Source organism: Balaenoptera musculus, chromosome 5 (genome assembly GCF_009873245.2).
Source record: "Balaenoptera musculus isolate JJ_BM4_2016_0621 chromosome 5, mBalMus1.pri.v3, whole genome shotgun sequence".
Classification (NCBI taxonomy): domain Eukaryota; kingdom Metazoa; phylum Chordata; class Mammalia; order Artiodactyla; family Balaenopteridae; genus Balaenoptera; species Balaenoptera musculus.
The window spans coordinates 137290265-137308258 of NC_045789.1; positions in this window are offsets into that span (position 1 = coordinate 137290265).

Consider the following 17994-nt stretch of genomic DNA (forward strand, 5'->3'; position numbering starts at 1 on the left):
AAGCAGGGACTTGACCTAGGTGTCCTGTAGCCAAGCCTCTGCCCTGGCTCAGCTGGTTCTCCCACAAGGGAACTCCAAGTGGGCCAGGCCTGCTGCACGGGGCCCGCAGAGACTGGTTGGTTTGGGTAGACCAAACCAGGTTTCGGTTGTCATCCGTGGTGCTGTGAACCAGCTGTGACCTCGGGCAACTTGCTTGCCCTCTCTGTGCCTCAGCTTCCTTAGCCTTCAAACCACAGTGCCTGCCTGCTAGGGTTGTTGGGAGGATCCCATGAGTAGTGTGACTAAAACACTTCAAAGCTCAAAAAGTCAGGGCTCAATGAATGATAGTTATTATATTTATTGTCATTGAAGCAGACCAGAGAGCGGTATGCACCATCACCAGCCCTTGAAGACTGCTGTCTTTTCTCACCTGTCTTCCATCCATCCATCCACCCACCATGTATTCAACACCTTTAGTGAACTGGGCACCGTTCTAATGAAGAAAACAGGCAAAAAGTTATATCACGAGTCACATGATTCATTGGAGAAAGTGCCACTACCTGATTTTTTTTTTTTTTTTTTTTGGCTGCATTGGGTCTTCGTCGCTGCACGCGGGCTTTCTCTCTAGTTGCGGCGAGCGGGGGCTACTCTTCGTTGCGGTGCACGGGCTTCTCATTGCAGTGGCTTCTCTTGTTGTGGAGCACGGGCTCTAGGGCCCGAGGGCTTCAGTAGTTGTGGCACACGAGCTTAGTTGCTCTGCAGCATGTGGGATCTTCCCAGACCGGGGACCGAACCCATGTCCCCTGCATTGGCAGGTGGATTCTTAACTACTGCACCACCAAGGAAGTCCCACCACCTGCTTTTCAAGCAGGCCTTGAGGGAAGGGGTGTCAGAGGGCCTCCTTGACACAAGGAGGTCCTAGACAGGCTAACGGTCAAACCGAGACCCTTTCAACGTTTGTCCAGTGCGTTCAGATATTAGAGGAACAGCTGGGCCTTGTTGAGTACAGATGCAGAGGGAGGACCCATGAGGCAGCGGGAGCTTCCCTGGACTGCGCCCCCCGCCCGCCCCGCCCCTGCCGGGCTCACACCTCCTGCAGACAGAAGGGACACAGAGTAGGGGCTACGCCTGCTCCGTGGGGCCCCTCCCCCTTCAAGCGCTTATCAAATGTTCCCCCTGGGGGAGTTCCCAGCTCATGTCACAGGGGCCCCTTCCAGCCCCTGGCAGGTGGGTGCCCCAGGCAGTGGCCCCCTGGCCCTCTACCCGCTCCTGCCGCCTTTGCCCCATCGTTCCTGCCTAAGGACTCACAGCTCTCATTTGGTTTCATCCTCCCCACGACCTTTGAAGGAGGGCCATGGTCTTCTACCCTACAGGCTTGGAGAGCGGATGCGACCAGGCCAGGCTTCACTCAGGGGAAGCACAGAAGGAGCTGAGCTTTCCAAGACATCTGTGGACTAGGTCCCCTGGCCAGAGCCTCCAGCAGTAGCATCGGCCCACGTTCCTCCTGGGATGGATCTCAGGGCACTCAGCCTGCCGCCTCTGGGGCTCTCATGGCCACCTTTGGAATGAGAATGCCCTTAGAAGCGGGCACTTCCACTTCTCCCCTGCTCTGTGGCCTGGTGCCCTCCTTGTCTGAACCTGGAGGACAGTGGTGTAATTGGGGCTGGGATGTGGGAGCCCTGGGTCATAAAGGGGGGGGGGCGTGCCCAGTGTCAGCAGGCAGGTGCCAGGCAGCACAGGGGGCCAGGAGCAGATGGGAAGAGCCCAGGTAGGACCCTGGAGAAAACACGGGGAGCTCCACCGCCTCCTCTAAACTTCCTACCGCTTCTTATGGGATGTGGACTGTTCTGGTGACGGAGGCTGCGGAATATGGTGGGGGCAGCCTCAGAACCCTGGCCCCAGCTGGTTCCAAGGTCAAGCTTCCTACACCAAACGCTGCTCTCTTGTGGGCACCAGGCTATAATTTGGAGGTTCCATTCCTGGTAACCCAGAGGTGATCCTAAAACATAAAAATAACAAATGCAGATGTGTTCCTTTCCAAGCATCTGTTAACTACATAAAACACCCTGCTCAGCTAAAAAAACACAGCCATTCCTGGTGTACCTTTGCGGAATATTTTTCCTGCACGGGCTGTGCAGGGTGACGGTTTTCAAGAAATGAGTCCAGTGACCTGTGGGTAAAGACCTTTTCTTTTTGTGACAAATGCCCACCCCCTACCCCACCACTGCTTTGAGGGCCTGCAAATCGTTTCAAAATTAGGGTATTTGTCCTGCAAATGTTTATTGCCCTTTTGTGGAGCCTGAAGGTCTTGGGAAGTGAAGGATGCTGAGTGGTGGGGTGGGACCAGGGCAGGCTGGAGCAGACCCCGTTGCTGACCAGCACAGTCTGGGGGGCAGTGGGGATTTATGTTGGGTTTCTTGAGGCCGGCCCAGGAGGGGCTGGGAGGGAGAGGGGCCAGAGGGCTTCTTAAATGGGGCAGAAGAGCCTGGGTGGAGGGGTTTTGTCTAACCCCAGCGGGGCCGGCCTCATGCTCAGGTAGAGGGAACCAAGGTTAAGTATAAAACTGCAGCTGAGGGACTTCCCTGGAGGTCCAGTGGTTAGGACTCCAGGCCTTCACTGCTGAGGGCCCGGGTTTGATCTCTGGTTGGGGAACTAAGATCCTACAAGCTGTGCAGTGCGACCCAAAAAGAACGAAAGAAAGAAAAAAAAAAAACCTGCAGCTGAGGAGGATGCCCAGGGCCAAGCCAGGTGAGGCAAGTAGTCAGGACTAGGGCTGTGATGCCCTGGGACCACTCTGTGCCAGAGAACCCTCCATCCTCATCCTCATCCTCACACCCATTTAACAGATGGAGAAATCGAGGCTTTAGCTTGCCCAAATGCAAACCATTCCCCAGTGGAAGAGCTGGGACGCACGCCCAGGCCTTTCCGAAGAGTGAGCCTGTGGGCTTCGGCACACGCCCCTCCTGGATCTGTCGGGCCTCCAAGGGGCGTTGTGGAGGCCAAGTGACAACGCTGAGGGGCCTGAGCTGAGGGTGAGGTGCTTGGTCCACAGGGACCTGCCCCACTGGATCCAAACCATGACAGGCTCTCTTCCCCCTGCGCTGGGGGATGCCCCATCCTCACCTGACAGCTCAGCTTCACCCACTGGACTCCACTGGAGAGTCCCTCCTTGGAGAAGACCCCCTGAACCCCCAGCTAAACCAGGGACCACCTCTGCTCCCCAAGGCCTTGACTGTCCCTGCCAGGTCACTCTATGCTCTTGCCATTTATTTCCTGACTCCCTCACCAGACATCAGACCACCCAAGCAGGGCTATGTTGGGCTTATCAAGGGGTCTTCAGAACATCTCAGGCTCTCCAGTGCATCCCGGGGTCTCCAGCATGCAGGAGAGGAGCCACTGAACTCCAGGGTCAGCGTGCACCTGGCTGACATTCCCTTTGCTGCCTCTCACTCAGCACAGCAAAAGGAAAGATGTAAGACTCCCTGAGCCCCTTCCCAACATTCCTGACCTTGCCCTGGGTCTGCTGAGGCTTCCCACAAATTGCTTCTCCACAGAGAGAGTACGGTGTGGCTGGGCTCACCTGGGGCCTGGTGTAGAAAGGTGTCACCCTGGAAACCCAGCTGCGCAGACATCCTGCAAGTGGGAGGCCCTCGGCCCACGGAAAAGCCACATCCAGAGGCCTTGAATAACCCAGGGAACCTCCAGGCCTTCTCTCGCCCAAGCCGCGGGTTTCTCTGTCCTTTCTTCACCTCCAAATACAGCCCAGAAATTGATTCACTTAACAGCCAAATGGAGAAACAAATGAAATATGATTTCATTGTGGGATCTTTCCAACCACTCAATAATTTAAAACCAGGCCATATGAAACCAGGAGTAAAAATAACATGTGACTCACATCTTGGAGCCCCACTGCCTCAAACACAGGTCCACACACCTGGATTATTCAGCGAATTCGGGTCCAAGCTCAGCATCACACACCTGCAGTTCAGCTGAATTCTCCAGGTGGGATGGAAGGAGAAAGGTGCATTGATTCTCCATAACGGCTGAGTCTATTGAAGTGAGGGCGGAAGTCTGGCTCCCAATCCCGCCGTGGGTGGGAACACTGCCCCAGCAGAGAGGGGACCCGGTCAGCCCCATGTGCTCTGTGTCCACAGCACTGAAAACAATTGCTGAGAACTGTGTGTCCTCCACCCCGACACGCTAGGAGACTGCTCCCTGTCCCTGGGGTGAGGCGAGCCTGGCTTCACCCATGAACCAGAGCTCATGCAGCGTCCATCCCCAGGGCCACTTCCCCAAACCACCCCTTTGGGTCTGTCCCTCATGTGGCTGGACACAGAGGCCTGGGCACTGACTGTGGGTCCAGGGCACAGAAAGCCTGGCACTTTGCAGGTGAGGAGCAAAAGTTTCCTAAAAGGAACTCAGTTATATTCATGAAGAGGCATATTTTTAACAGAAAGGTAACATGACTTCATGGAGAAAAATATGCTATCATCCACACTTCTCAGCATACTGTTCTCACAGAGAGCTTTATTGTTTCAACAAGGCCAATCATTCTCTTTGCTTCACTGCCCCCACGTGGTGGAGTACTCTAATTGCAGGCATGCTACTGCAGAGTGCTAATTCTCTTGTGTTGCCAGCCTTTAGATCCAGCCTAGGATAGGTGTGCAGACATTGCTCTTGGTAGAGAGCACCCACGCACCTGCCTTCAGCCAACACAAGGGGAGAGAGAGGAAGGTGCAATTTCATGCAAGGTCTTCAGCCATCCTCTCACCCTTTCCTGATATTTGAGGTGTTGGCTGCAGAGGCTGTATGTAGTTTGTAATCATGACCTAATGAAGCATATGAGTGTGGAGAGGTGGGGCAGCTCTCGGGAATTCCTTACTCTCTGTCTCCCGACTGGTGTTTACCTGATGCCCATTTCTCTTGCTCCTTGCTTTCTCACACACCCAAATTTCTATTCTTTCTCACCATGCAGCCCCAGTAAGAAGTTCCCATGGGTTTCCCAGTCAGCTGGCCCAGTTCAGAAGGTTCTGACGGGTCTAAGGGTGACTCCATTCCTCTGGAGACAAGGATCAGCTACACCAATTAGCACCCAACATTCCCTGGACACAGGACTTTCTCCAGGAATGGCATATGACCCAGTTCAGGCCAATGGGATGCGAGTGGGGAGAAATGCTGGGAAAGATATTTGTCTTCCTTAGGAGAGAGCTCCAGAACACCCTCTTCTCTCCCGGTCTGGATGTTGTGATGGGGGATGTATTGCAATTTTGTCCCCATACGGACAGCCTGAGAATGAAGCCAACATCAGGAGGAAATCATGGAGAAGTGGGGCCAGAGCCCCTGGATCAAGCCAGTACTGAAACCCACCTATCTCTGGACTTCCAAGTCCATGAGCCAAGAAAGACCTTTGAGCCACGTGGACTTGAGTCTTTTGTTATTTATCACACCACCCTCAAGCCCCCTAAGGCATCACTGTTTGTGATGTCATTGAAACGACATCACATTGAAGTGTCCTGGGCAGAATCTCCCTCCAGATGGAATGATGCTTGGATTGCGCTTGACTTAAGTGGCAGGACAGTCCAGGAAGCCCTCCCGCTCACCTGCTCCCTGGTCTGGCAGGAGAGATGGGGGAATTCCTGAGAGCCTCTGGCTTGCCTGACCCTCATCAGAGATGGAAAGAAAGGTGACACCTCCCAACTCTGTTCCAGGCAAGACTCAGCAAGAAAAGAATATCTGCTGTGTGTCAGGGAAATTCTTAGAGGTCAACCTGCCAAGAGCTGGAAGGAGAAGTACACTCACCATGGAATACTCCTTGGGTTTCCAATTCTTCACCCAGTGGGGGCTGATAGGAAGTCAGTGTTCAATTTGTGAATAATAATCAGCAATATTGTCTATGTAGGCTCCTGACGAAGAGGGCTCAGACCAAGAGTACCATTTTGCAGCAAAGAAGACATGACCTTGAGTCCCAGACCAAGGGATCTACTTGTCCTGCCCCAAAAGACATCTCCGGAAGCTGCCAGCTGATAGAATGCCCCCTCCAAGGCGCAGCACAGGGACCATCCCCTGCAGATGGAGCCCTGTCTTCCAGGATGCAGTACGTGCCCGGAACCAGCAGGCGGTGCACAGGACCGAACCGAGAGCAGAAGCGCGCCTGGCCCCTGTCACCATCATCCGCAGTGACCCGCTAGTAGGAAGTGTGCTGCTCATCTCTGCGATCTTGGGCTCTGCTGGATTAGTGGTCCTGGTTCAGCGTGGGCAGAGGGGATGGGGATGCTTCCACCAGGGGACGGAGTAAAGATTCCATTGAACTTGAAACTGACTGCGAGTGGGGACCTCAGACCGATGGACCAGAAGGCAGAGGTACTCTCCCGGGGGTGGGAGTGGAGGGGGTGGTGACTGCCCCGATCATCATGAGGAGCTAGGGATACCCCTCCAGTGAGGGCAGGGGGAGTAAGCCTGGAACCCGGAGGACCACGGCGGCAGCCCTGGGCTCTTCCACCCAAGGTGGCAGTAAACAGGCAGGGCAAGGACCGCTGTGTGAAAGGGGCCGGCAGTAGGGGCTGCCGAGGGTCTGGGCCTCCTGCCCCTCAAGCGACCTTGATGGAAGTGCTGGTCAAGGGCAGGGAGGAGAGAGAGGACGCGTGTCCACAGGAGCCTCTCCTGAAGCCGCGGGACCAAACCTTGTTCTGCTGAACCTCCTGAGTGGGTCTCTGTAGAGGCCCCGTGGTGGCCTGGCCTTGACGGGGACGTGAGCAGAGCTGAGCCACGCAAGGGCGGGACTGTAGCGGGCACGTCGGGCGCTGCCCTGCACGGTTCTTCGATTCTGCCCTGGGCTTCGCTGATGCGTGGTGCGGATGCCTACGTGACTGGCCAGTCCGCCAACCCAGTGGTGCAAGACCACCGTCAGCCAAGGCCACCCTTGACCGAGGGGGCTGGAGTCTGGGCACCCACGGCCCCTCTTCAAGGCTCGAGTGAACAATTCCCAGGCACATTCCTCTCGGTTCCTTAGAAGATCTCAGAGCGATCAAGGCCCAGGGTGACCAGCTCGACAATGTCCATTCATCACTGCCCCCCACCCCGCCTTGCGGCCCTCTCCTCGGGCCTCACTCCTGTCCCCGGGGTTCACTTTCACAGTCAACTTCCTCTTCAAAGCCCTGTCTCCCTTTCTGGAGTGGGGTTAGGGAAGGAAGACCAGGCTTAGACAGGGAGGGGTCGGAGCCAGCAGGAGAGGAGGCCGCCAAGGCTGGGGGGTGGGAGCCTTGAATACCAGGCGCAGATCCCAGGCGGCGGGGCTCCTGGGAAACTTAGAATCAAAGCGGCCGAGTCTCATGTCTGAGCTATCTGAGTGACTGTGAGATGGCAGAGACTAGAGACGTCAAGCACGTGGGGAGGAGGGGTGGGCAGAGAGGGAGAGAGACACAGAGGCAGAGAAAAAACAGAGGAGGAGTTGAGGGTAGGGGAAGGGAAACGGGAGCTGTGAGTGATGAGAAAGGGAAACCGAGCCGCCTTTCTGCAGCCAAGTTCTGAACCCAGGACTCAGTGATTCGCGGGCCTGTTTTCTCTCAGGGATGCTTAGCCGAGGACATTCTAGCTGCATGGGGGTGGCAGGGGGTTAATTCGTTAGAACGATGGATGCCTGAGGGTATTAGAGCTCCATTTTCTCAAGGAATCCTTGATGAGAACGGTTGAAAGGAAGAAAAAGGCAAGAGATGTTTCACTGGCGTTAGAATCCTGCACCCTGGATACTGCTCTCGTTTCTCTAAGCCCGTCCCAGGCCGCTGGGAGGGAGAAGGGGGAGGAGTTAGGAGGATTCTTGCTGATAACAGGTAATCTGACCTATTCTCTGAACAGCAAACTATCTGTCTTCTTACACTCAGCTAGAGGGAGAGACAGAGGCCGAGAAAAGACAGTAGCGGCCCTGCAGCCTCCAACTTCTAACGAAGGAAAAGCCTGCACGTGCGGCGTTTTCTGAGCAACTATGCCCACAACCCGAACCGCCAGCCACAGAGGAAGGATTTGCGGTTGTCATGCTGTCATCCCTCTCCGGGCCTCACTCTTCTCATCTTTGAAATGGGAACAATCCTAGGGCCCTCGCAGGCTGGCAGGGACGGAATGAGGTGATGTGAGCCGGTGCTCAGCGACCCGTCCCCCCTGCCACAGGCGAACTGGGGGCGTGAGAGCCCCTCAGTGCCACCGGCTCTAGCAGCTTCAGTCCTTCTGGCCTCCGTGGACCTCCTGCCACAGAAGTCCCGACCGTGAGCAGAACATGCACCACTGCTCGGTGAAGTGCTCTCCCTGGGCCTGGGGTGGGGGTGGGAGGGTCAAGGAGGCAGCCCACCCCAAGCTGCGCGAGCTGTAGGTTCTGACCATAACGAGAATCCTGGGGGGGGTGCACGTCGGAGAAAACCCAGAGCTGGATGGCAGTTAGAGCAGTGAAAAGGGATTTTATTCTGGACAATTGCTATAGGTGGAAGTGGGCTCAGTCCTGAATACAGGGTGGACAGGCGGGGTTCATGGCCCAGGAGCAGGTGGGGTCGCTGGATGGAAGATTACTAAGAGGGAGCATCGGGGTGAAAGAGGTTCTGGCTAAACCCCCAGACAGCATCCTTGCTGAAGGCTGGGAATCGGACATCCACTAGGAGGCGCTGGGGTTCAGGCATTGGACCGGCTTGGCTGGGTTCTGGCTCTTTAGGACAAAGCTAGAACGAACACTGGGCACATTATACGTGGCATCTAAAAAAAGGGTACAAATGAACTTCTCTACAAAACAGAAATAGAGTCACAGATGTAGAGAACAAACTTATGGTTACCAGGACATGGGAGGGGGGCGATAAACTGTGAGATTGGGATTGACATACCCACACTACTATATATAAAACTAATAAGGACCTGCTGTATAGCACAGGGAACTCTACTCAGTACTCTGTAATGGCCTATATGGGAAAAGCATCTAAACAAGAGGAATATATGTATATGTATAACTGAGTCACTTTGCTGTACAGCAGAAACTAACACAACATTGTGAATCAACTATACTCCAATAAAAATTTTTTTAAAAAGAAGAAAGCAAAAGGGGTCGGGGGGCCCGACTAAGTTTGGGTCAGAGTCTTAGTCATGCACATGAGAGTCAGATCCAAATAGCCCTGCAAAGGCTTCTGAAGCGGAACTGACCTTAGAACTGCCATCCACACAGACCGGACAGGGACGCGGGGCCCAGCCCACCAGCTTGACCGCCTCCAGGTAAAAGCATTGCATTCGTAGTTCAGAGCGTGTTTGGAGAGGGGACAGAATCATTTTGTATTGTCGTGGGGCGATTATATGTGTTAAAACTCAACACTGGACACCAGAGCAAAATTAATTTTACTGTATGTAAAATTTGTAAAAATAATGAAAACAGCAAGAAGTAAGTGCCCTCCCTGTGCTGGGCACACAGCATTCCTATACTTTACCTACAGTCCTTCACCAACTCTGTGTCATGATCACCTCGCACAGGTGAGGAAACAGGCTGACGAAGGGTGGGATCTCCCCAGGTCATGTCACTGGGGGCCAGGGCACCGGGACCGGAGACCCAGGTCCACCCTGGGTTCTGTAGGGTCTGGTGCATGGTAGGCGTACAGGGCTGAGCTGAGGTCTGGAATGGCAGCCGTAGCCCGTCCAGCCATCCAGCCCGTCCACTGTGTGAGCAGGACATGCCTGCTGGCTTGGGCTCATTCCTTCCCCGTGGCTGGCTAACCAGGATCCCCTACGGCAGCGCTTACCTGACCATAACTGGAGCTGCCCACGGCTGCCCAGTGCCAAGGTGACCATGCCTGCCCCCTTGGAGCTGGAGGGTGAGATCAGAGGCACCGGCCAGCCTGGCAAAGGTGGCCCCAAGGAGGCCGGGTCAGAACGAGGGAGAGCAGCCAACACCCCGGGAGGGTCCTCTCTCCCCACCTCTCTCGGGTCTCCTGGCCCCCACCTCACCTGTGGCCTTGCTCCTGCTGGGTTTCCCGGGTCCCTAGAAGAGGCGGCTCCCGGGAGAGCCAGAGACCCAGGCTCCAGCCCCGCTGGGCCACTGCCGAGCCGTGTGACCCGGGCAAGTTTCCTGATCCCGCAGAGCCTCAGTTTCCTCATCCGTAAGTGTGGATGATAATGTTGGCCTCACAGGGAGGTCGAGGGGGGGATACGGTTGAAGAAGGACAATCCGCAGGCGGTTGTACAATAAGACAGGGTCTGCCCGTAAGAGCAGGACCTGGAGAGTTTAGATTGATTGATTCAGTAAAATCTGGACTCAGATGAGAAGGCAGACTTGGGGACCCAGGGACTCCCAGACAGACTCCTGGGGCAGGCGGGGTGGGGGGAGAATAGGCAGAGCCACAATATGTCTGTGTGTCACCTGGTCCACGCGTGACCCACCTCACAGCAGGGCGCACCGAGGCTCAGAGAGGGTGAGCACCCTGCCTGCAGTCACACAGCCAGCCATCAGCAGAGCCGGGAACACCCCCAAGATCAAGTGCTTTCTAATCCCAGTTGCTTTTTCGTGAACTGTGGCGACCAAGGGGGTCTGCCAGAGCATTTTGTCAAATCACCCTCATCCTCGTCCTTCCAGAAAATCAGGTCCCGTTTGTCATTTGCTCTCCCAAGGTGCAGTCAAACAGACCTGTGGCCTTCCTGTGTTTCCTTCTCCGAACAAGGAGCCGACATTCCAGGGCAATGGGGGAAGGGAGTAGACACTGATGAAGCAATGACCACCTGCCAAAGACTCGGCCCCAGAGCAATGGGTGCTCCTGTTAGCAAAGGCATTGCTTTTGCTTTACCCGAGTTACCCTATCTGTCCTCCTGGCAACCCCTAATATTGCTGGCTCCATTTCACAGATGAGGAAACTGAGGTCCTCCCGAAGCCAGCAAATGGCAGAGCGGAGAAGTGCACAGACCCCAAGTGTGGTTGATGCCACTGTCCATGCTCCTGTCCTGTGGGTGAGCCCTGTGATTTTTAGTGGCTCACAGCCACTGACGTTTCTTATCACACAGTTTCTGTGGCTCAAGGGCTCTTGGGAGGCTGCAGTCAGGCCATCGGCTGGGCTGTGGTCTCATCCGAAGCTTTGCTGGGTGGGAAGGATCGCTTCTGAGCTCATCTTGAAGATGAATAACCTGAAGCTTGGAGACATTAAGTGTCTGACTCAAGGAAATATGGCCGGAAGTGTCAGAACCGGGTGAGTTTCTCTCTTTCCACCCCACCCTGCCTCCTCTGAAAGGTGGGTGCCACGAGGGGCAGCCAGGAGGGAACGGTGCTTGCAGTTTCCAAGGGAAGGGCACCTGCTCTGTCCTTGTTGGCAGTTCCCACCGCTGGGGGCTCACACATGCTCCATGGATATTGCCACACTGAGTCCCGGCTTGGCCGGCTCTTTCTGCATCCCTGCCGTGACCTCACAGATGTTACTTAGGCTGGGTGGCTGGTGGAAGTGGGACTCAGACTAGGTCTTCCTTCTTTGCCCTTAGTCAGCTCCCTGTCTGGAGCAACAGAGATGGGTGAGAGCTCGTGCAGGGCCCTCCCCTTGACTCGGTCAGCCGATGACCCCGTCACCCCGAACACGGCACCCCAGGCACCAGCCACTTTGTGGCAGGCCACAAGTCCTGCCAGGGGGGTCAGAGCCCCTGGCCATATTGAAGCTCACCCCTCTCGCCAGCTGTTGACCTCGGGCTCACTCTGTCTCCTCTGAGCTCCTTTCTAAGGAGGCAAGGCCAGAACACCCACTTCCTAGGGCTGCTTTGGTGATCAGGTGAGGACCCAAGTGACCATGTGGCTGGGGACAGTATCGTTACTGCAAGCTCTTAATATGCGTTATCTGTCACTAAATTCTCTACACTATTGTATGATGAAAAACCAGGGCTTTAGCAAGTAGAGAGAACCAGGTGAAGCCAGCTCAGCACTTCCTGGGCAAACCCCGCCCCTCTCACCTGTTGGGGAGTGGGTGGTGTTTATAGGAACACAGCCTTGGGGTTCGCCTCCCGAGGGCGCCACAGGGATCTTAGCCCTGCGGGCCCCAGAGGGGTGACCCATGCTGCGCTTTGGGCTCAGTCGTCCACTAGAGGGCAGTGGCGGGCAGGAGCCACCACCACTCCCCCGTCCCCCCAACCCCCGGGTTTGGCCTGAGCGTGAAAGTGGGGACCACCAGGGAGCTGGTCTGATGTCTAGAGAGGGGGAAACAGGGACCTACAGGGGAGGGACTTGCTCAAAGCCACTCAGGGAGAGAATTACACCCCCTCCCCTGGGGCTCATCCACGTGCCTGTTCACAGTGGGGGTCTGGGGGGAGACACACCATGAGCAAGTGACAACACCTTAAAGGATGAAAAACTGGGGGGACGGGGTACGGGGGTCCCGAGCCCGGGGCCTCCTGAGGACAGTGGCTCCAGGAGCCCGAACTCTGAGGGCTGCTGCCAGTGTGCCCATCCTGGGCTCAGAAACTTGCTCAGGAACGCCTTCATGTATAAACTTGCATCCAAAAGATGGTTTTCATTATCCACCAGCTGCATTTTTTCTGAGTACAAAGTAATCATCTTCTCATTTTAAAAGTGATACACCCTGAAAACACAGAAAGAGTATAATGAACATTTAATGGCCCCGACCTCATCACTCTGATGACCACAGAGAACATTTTCATATTCTTCTGCCCAGTTTTCTTCCTCGAAAGAGCATTTTCAAAACCAAAAATGGGCTCCGATCATCCATGATGTTTTGAAATCCCCTCCTTCAGCCTGGCCTCGCAGGATACGTTGAGAATATCTTCGTGTAGTCAGTGTTTACCCTGCCATAACATCTACAGTAATTGTCTGGCAACTTCCCACTGTCTGCGGGCTGGGATGGACCCTGGTCCTGGAGGGAGCCCCCAGTAACCTCATGGGAGTGCGCGGAAATAGCCCCCATGACCCCGTCCCAGGAACCAAGTCTAAGCCACGTGGCCTTGGGGTGTTGCCCCAACCTCCTATTCACATATAAAGCTGCTTTGTGCCAGTGGGGTCATGCCTGTCCCCACCGGGCCTGCAGGTCTCAGCCTTGTCTTTGCCCCTGTTTGTATGTCATTCTGGCTGCAGGGAGCAATGCTTATCCCAGAAGGGATCAGACCAAGTACCGTCCGTTTAATTCACAGCTTTTGCTTCCCGGCTGTGGGTATCTCGCCCTGTCAACACACGTTCTAGGGTCTTCTAGCTTCTCGTGGAGTGGTCACGCCTGCCCCTCAGGCCACCTTCTGCCCTTCACTGCACGGCTCACCCCGGCTCCTCCACGTTGGGGGGACTCACCCGGAAGACAACCCCAGTCCACCGTGCTCCCTCTTGGGGCTAAGATCACGGCTGGTGCGCTTGGCTTTCATTATTTTAAAGCAAGATTTCCAAAATGGTCTTTAAAAGGTTAAGACAAGAAATTTAGGACGTAGGTGATTTGTTTGTTTATAAGTGAATTCTGGGCTCCACAGCGCCAGTCCCTGAGGCAAGATGGTTTGTACATCTCATGCACATCAGGGAAGCCCTCGCGTTCCTTGTACCAATCCTGAGCCCATCAAAATTAGGTTCAAGGAGGCGGATGTGAGGCTGCTGTGAGGCTGAGGAGAGGCATCAGGGCATCCCAGCAGGCTCACGATGGCCTCGGGCCCCTCAGCCCGCACCGCCGAGAGGAGCGGTGATGCCTGCGGTCTGGTAGTTGGGAAAGTGTCTGCTCCAGAGCCGTGGTCCCCAGAAGGTTCCCAGGCCATCCACTTCCCACTTGCAAATGGGGAAACTGAAACCCAGAGAGAGCTGTGTATTGTCCGAAGTGGCCCCAGGATTGAAAATACGGGGCTCCATGGGACTTCCCTGGCGGTCCAGTGGTTAGGACTCCGCACTTCCACTGCAGGGGGCACAGGTTTGATCCCTGATTGGGGAGCTAAGATCCCACAAGCCATGCAGCGCAGTGCCAAAAAAAAAAAAAAAAAAAAAAAAAAAAAAATTTAAAGGAAAAGAAAATACAGGGCTCCTGACACAGCTCAGCCCTGTGAGAGGACCCACAGGGCTAGGGAAGGGCAGAGGATGGGTCTCTAGCACAAAAGGGCTTCCAGACTCGAGACCTGAGCAGCGGGAAATCCCGCAGTGGGACCCTGGCTAGGGGACTTCCAGAGGGAGATTCTGTCCAAGCTGCCGGGCCCCTCGGGGCCTTGGTCTCCATCCCTGGAAATGGGCAGTGGCTGGGGGATGGGAGCCCTCGGGATCTAAGCCTGAGCCAGGTGCCTGGCACCCTGCCAGCCCTCGACCTGGGGGAGGGCCCCCTGAGGAGGGTGGCCAGGGCCTAACTACCTCTAAGCCCCCGGCCTGGCCTCCCCCGGGCTAGGGACCAGCACCCTCCCCTGGCCACTGGGTGGGGTCCTGCAGGTCAGCCTAGACCTGCAGCGTTAGAGAGCTTGGTGGGGATGAGTAGGAATTTCAGGGCACCGGGCAGGTTCCTGGGAACCAAGCCACCAGGGTTTGGCCCAGGGAAGCGGGGTCACAGCTCAGTGCCCGCAGGGCGCCAACTCGGGAGCCAGGGGAGCCCCCGGTGGCTGTGGCCATGGGAGAGCTCACCCTCCATGCAGGGGCAGCAGGCCCTTGGTGAGCGGCGGGGGAAGGCTGCCCCGTGTGTCCAGCCTTCCCGACTTTCCAGAACAGCCAGATATCTGTCTTAGTGTGAAATCTCTACTTTCCATGGTTGAAAACGAATCAGCGTCTTTATGCCCTTCGCCTGCGGCCTGATGGTTGGTGACACCCGCAGGAATGTGAGCCCTGAGGCCAGAGCCCCAGTCCCAGGACAGGCCAGACAGGATGAGCCCAGGTGAGCCCGAGGGGTCACAGGAAGCGAGCCCAGGTTTCTGGACTGAAGGGAGAGTGTCAGGGACCACGGTGACCAGTATTATCAGGTGTCAGTCAGCGGGGCGCTGTGGGAACCAACTCCGTGCTCTTGTAAGTAAAAGCAAAGAAAATGTCAGGCACTTCGTACCTCATTCATTCACTCGTTCGTTCGTCCATCCACGTGGGTGACGGGCACTGAGCGGCCAGCTCTTATCCAGCCCCAAGGCCAGCGCAGGCCCAGCACCTCCTGCCTCCTGCCCAAGCCAGCTCTTCCCCCAAGACAGCACAAATCATCCCGGGTGGCTGAGTCAGCGCCAGCAGGATGCCTGATGAAAATGCACATCTGGGGTGTGTGTGTGTGTGCACGTGTATGTAGGGCAATGTTTATGTTTTGAGCCCTTAACACTTACTAACTCTTTTATTTCTCACGAACACTGATGGGGGGGCCGAGTATCTAACATTCTTCCATTCGAAAGACTGAGAGAGGGAGGCACAGGACTCCCCTGGCGGCCCAGTGGTTAGGGCTCCACATTTCCACTGCAGGGGGCCCGGGTTCGATCCCCAGATCCCTGGTTGGGGAACTAAGATCCTGCATGCCTCATGGCTTGGCCAAAAAAAAAACAAAAAAAAGGGAGGCACAGAGAGGTTAAGAAAGTTGCCTCAAGTCACACAGCCAGTCCTGGAAGCAGGGGCCCCGCCCCTTGTGGTTCAGGGGTCTGTGGAGGGGCAGGGGACGCATGCCTGTCACAGGTGACTCTGCCCACCTATGTGAATGTCTGAGGATAGACGTGTCTTTGGGACGGGGTGCTCAGGGGCCCCTTGGGAACTTGTTAAAAATCAAGATTTCCGGGCCCTGCCCTGGAAGGTGCTGACGTGGTGGGTCTGGAGTCAAGGATCTGTAACTTTAAGGCCACCGCCGGTGACTCACGAGGAGCTACTCTGGGAAATGGTCTCTCCGGGCGCCCTGAGATCTGCCGTGGCCTCGCACAGGGCCCAGCACACAGCAGTTGCTCAATGGATGTTTGCTGAGCTCCCAGCTACCGAAACCGGCCCCAGCAAGAGGGGCGAACTCTTCTTGGACAGCCTAGCAGTGACCAAGGGCCCATCCTCCTGCCTCTCTGAGGTGCAGGGACCAGGGAGGTGGCACCTGTCACCCGGCGTCCCCGCATCTGCGGGCACACAGGCCGGTCTGGGAGCCAGGCTGCCTGCTCTCCTCTAGCCAGCGGGCCTCGCCTGCCGCCCAGCTCAAGAATGCTGACCCGCGATTGCTGACTTCCAATGGCCGGTGAGGAGGAGGAAGGTCGTGGAGGACACTCGGCCCCTTCCCGGCGGGGCGGGCTGACCGCGGGCACAGCCAATGACCCGGGCTGACAGCTCAGGCCGCCTGATCGCAGCCTGGAGGTCCGGCTTGCTGCAAATGTGCGCCTTCCTGCCCGGGACAGGCATCGCACGGCCGGGGACCATCCTGAGGGGCCCCGGGAGCCTCCCTCCCTCCCTTCCTTGGCAGAGTGAGTTCCAGACCACCGGGCAAGACTGCTCTAGGAGGAGCCGCCCCTACGCTGCAGCCCCCAGCCCCACGCTGAGGGTCACCTGCCGGGGCAGGTGAGGCCAGGGGAGAGTGTGCGTGTGTCCCCAAAACAGTCCTGGCCGGGGAGCGGCAGGGCAGTGTTCAGCTGGCCCTGCGCCTGAGAAAGGGGCCAAGGGCTGGAGGTGAAGCTGGACGTTGTCAGGGTGGCAGTTGTGAGGCAGGGAGGTGCCTCCCCACGGGTGGGGTTCGTGGGGGGTAGCGGGGAGGGCTCTTGAGGGCCCAGGAGGCAGCAGCCCCGGGGATTCTGATCTTGGCTGAGCCCCTGGCCTGTGAGTAAATGACTCCCCCTCTGAGCCTCAGTTTGCCGTCTGCGAGATGAGAGCATCCGTGCTGGGGCTCAGGACGGTGTGCCCCAGTGGCACGGCGCCGACGGCCCTGGAGAGGAGCAGGAGCCCTGGGCTGGGGGCCAGGTCCCGGCTTCCCCTTGTCTCTAAGGCTGCCCCGCCCGCACTGGGCATCAGCACCGGGGGTCTCTGCTCCTCCTCCTTCCCCCGGCCCCCATCCCACCCCCAGGGGCCAAAGTCACTGCGACACTGGGCAGTGGGCCTGAGAGTGGATTTTGAATGGGGACAGGGCGCAGGTGGAAGGGGTGGGGAACGGCCCTGCCCCACGGCCCTGGGGTGCACTGCAGACCTCGCATAGACTGATGGCGGGGACGGGGACGGGGTGGGGTGAGGGGCAGCCCTGTGGCCCAGGCGAGAATGTGGCCCTCTGATCCTCAGGCACCGTGAGCCTGGTGACCCTCCCGCTCTCCCTCCCCGCCTCGGGGGCTTCGGGTCAGGCCCTGGGCTGAGTTTTGTTTACACAAAACAGAGCCTACAATTCTCAGGTGACCTGTGGAGGGGCCTGGATTTACAGAGGGGGCCGGAGGCTCGAGGGGGTGTAACTTGCCCGAGATCACCTGCAGGTCGTGGCTGGAACCTCGGCCTCCTCTGAAGGCCCGCCTCGGCTTTCCCAGTGCCCCGGGACCGCAAGGAGAGCGCAGGGAGAGCCAGGCTCGGCCCCTCTTGCCCTCCTTGTGCCGCCTAGGGCAGCTCCAAGGCTGGCCCAAGGCCACACAGCAAGTAGTCCTGAGACATGCCCTCCGGTGTCTTTGGGCTTTCATCATTCTCTCTCCACACTTGCAGATTGTTCCACCTTACTGGGCCTCTTTATAAAAAAAAGATGTGATTTAAGAACAGTTTTATTTTTTTAATTTTTATTTTATTATTTATTTATTTATTTATTTTTTGGCTGCATCGGGTCTTCATTGCGGTGCGCGGGCTTCTCGTTGTGGTGGCTTCTCTCGTTGCGAGCACAGGCTCTAGGCACGCAGGCTTCAGTAGTTGTGGCTTGTGGGCTCTAGAGCGCAGGCTCAGTAGTTGTGGCTTGTGGGCTCTAGAGCGCAGGCTCAGTAGTTGTGGCGCACGGGCTTAGTTGCTCCGTGGCATGTGGGATCTTCCCGGACCAGGGCTGGAACCCGTGTCCCTTGCCTTGGCAGGCAGATTCTTAACCACTGCGCCGCCAGGGAAGTCCAAGAACAGTTTTAGATTTACAAAACAATTGCAAATATAGCACAGAGAGTTTTTGTAAGCCCTACCCAGTCTCCCCTATT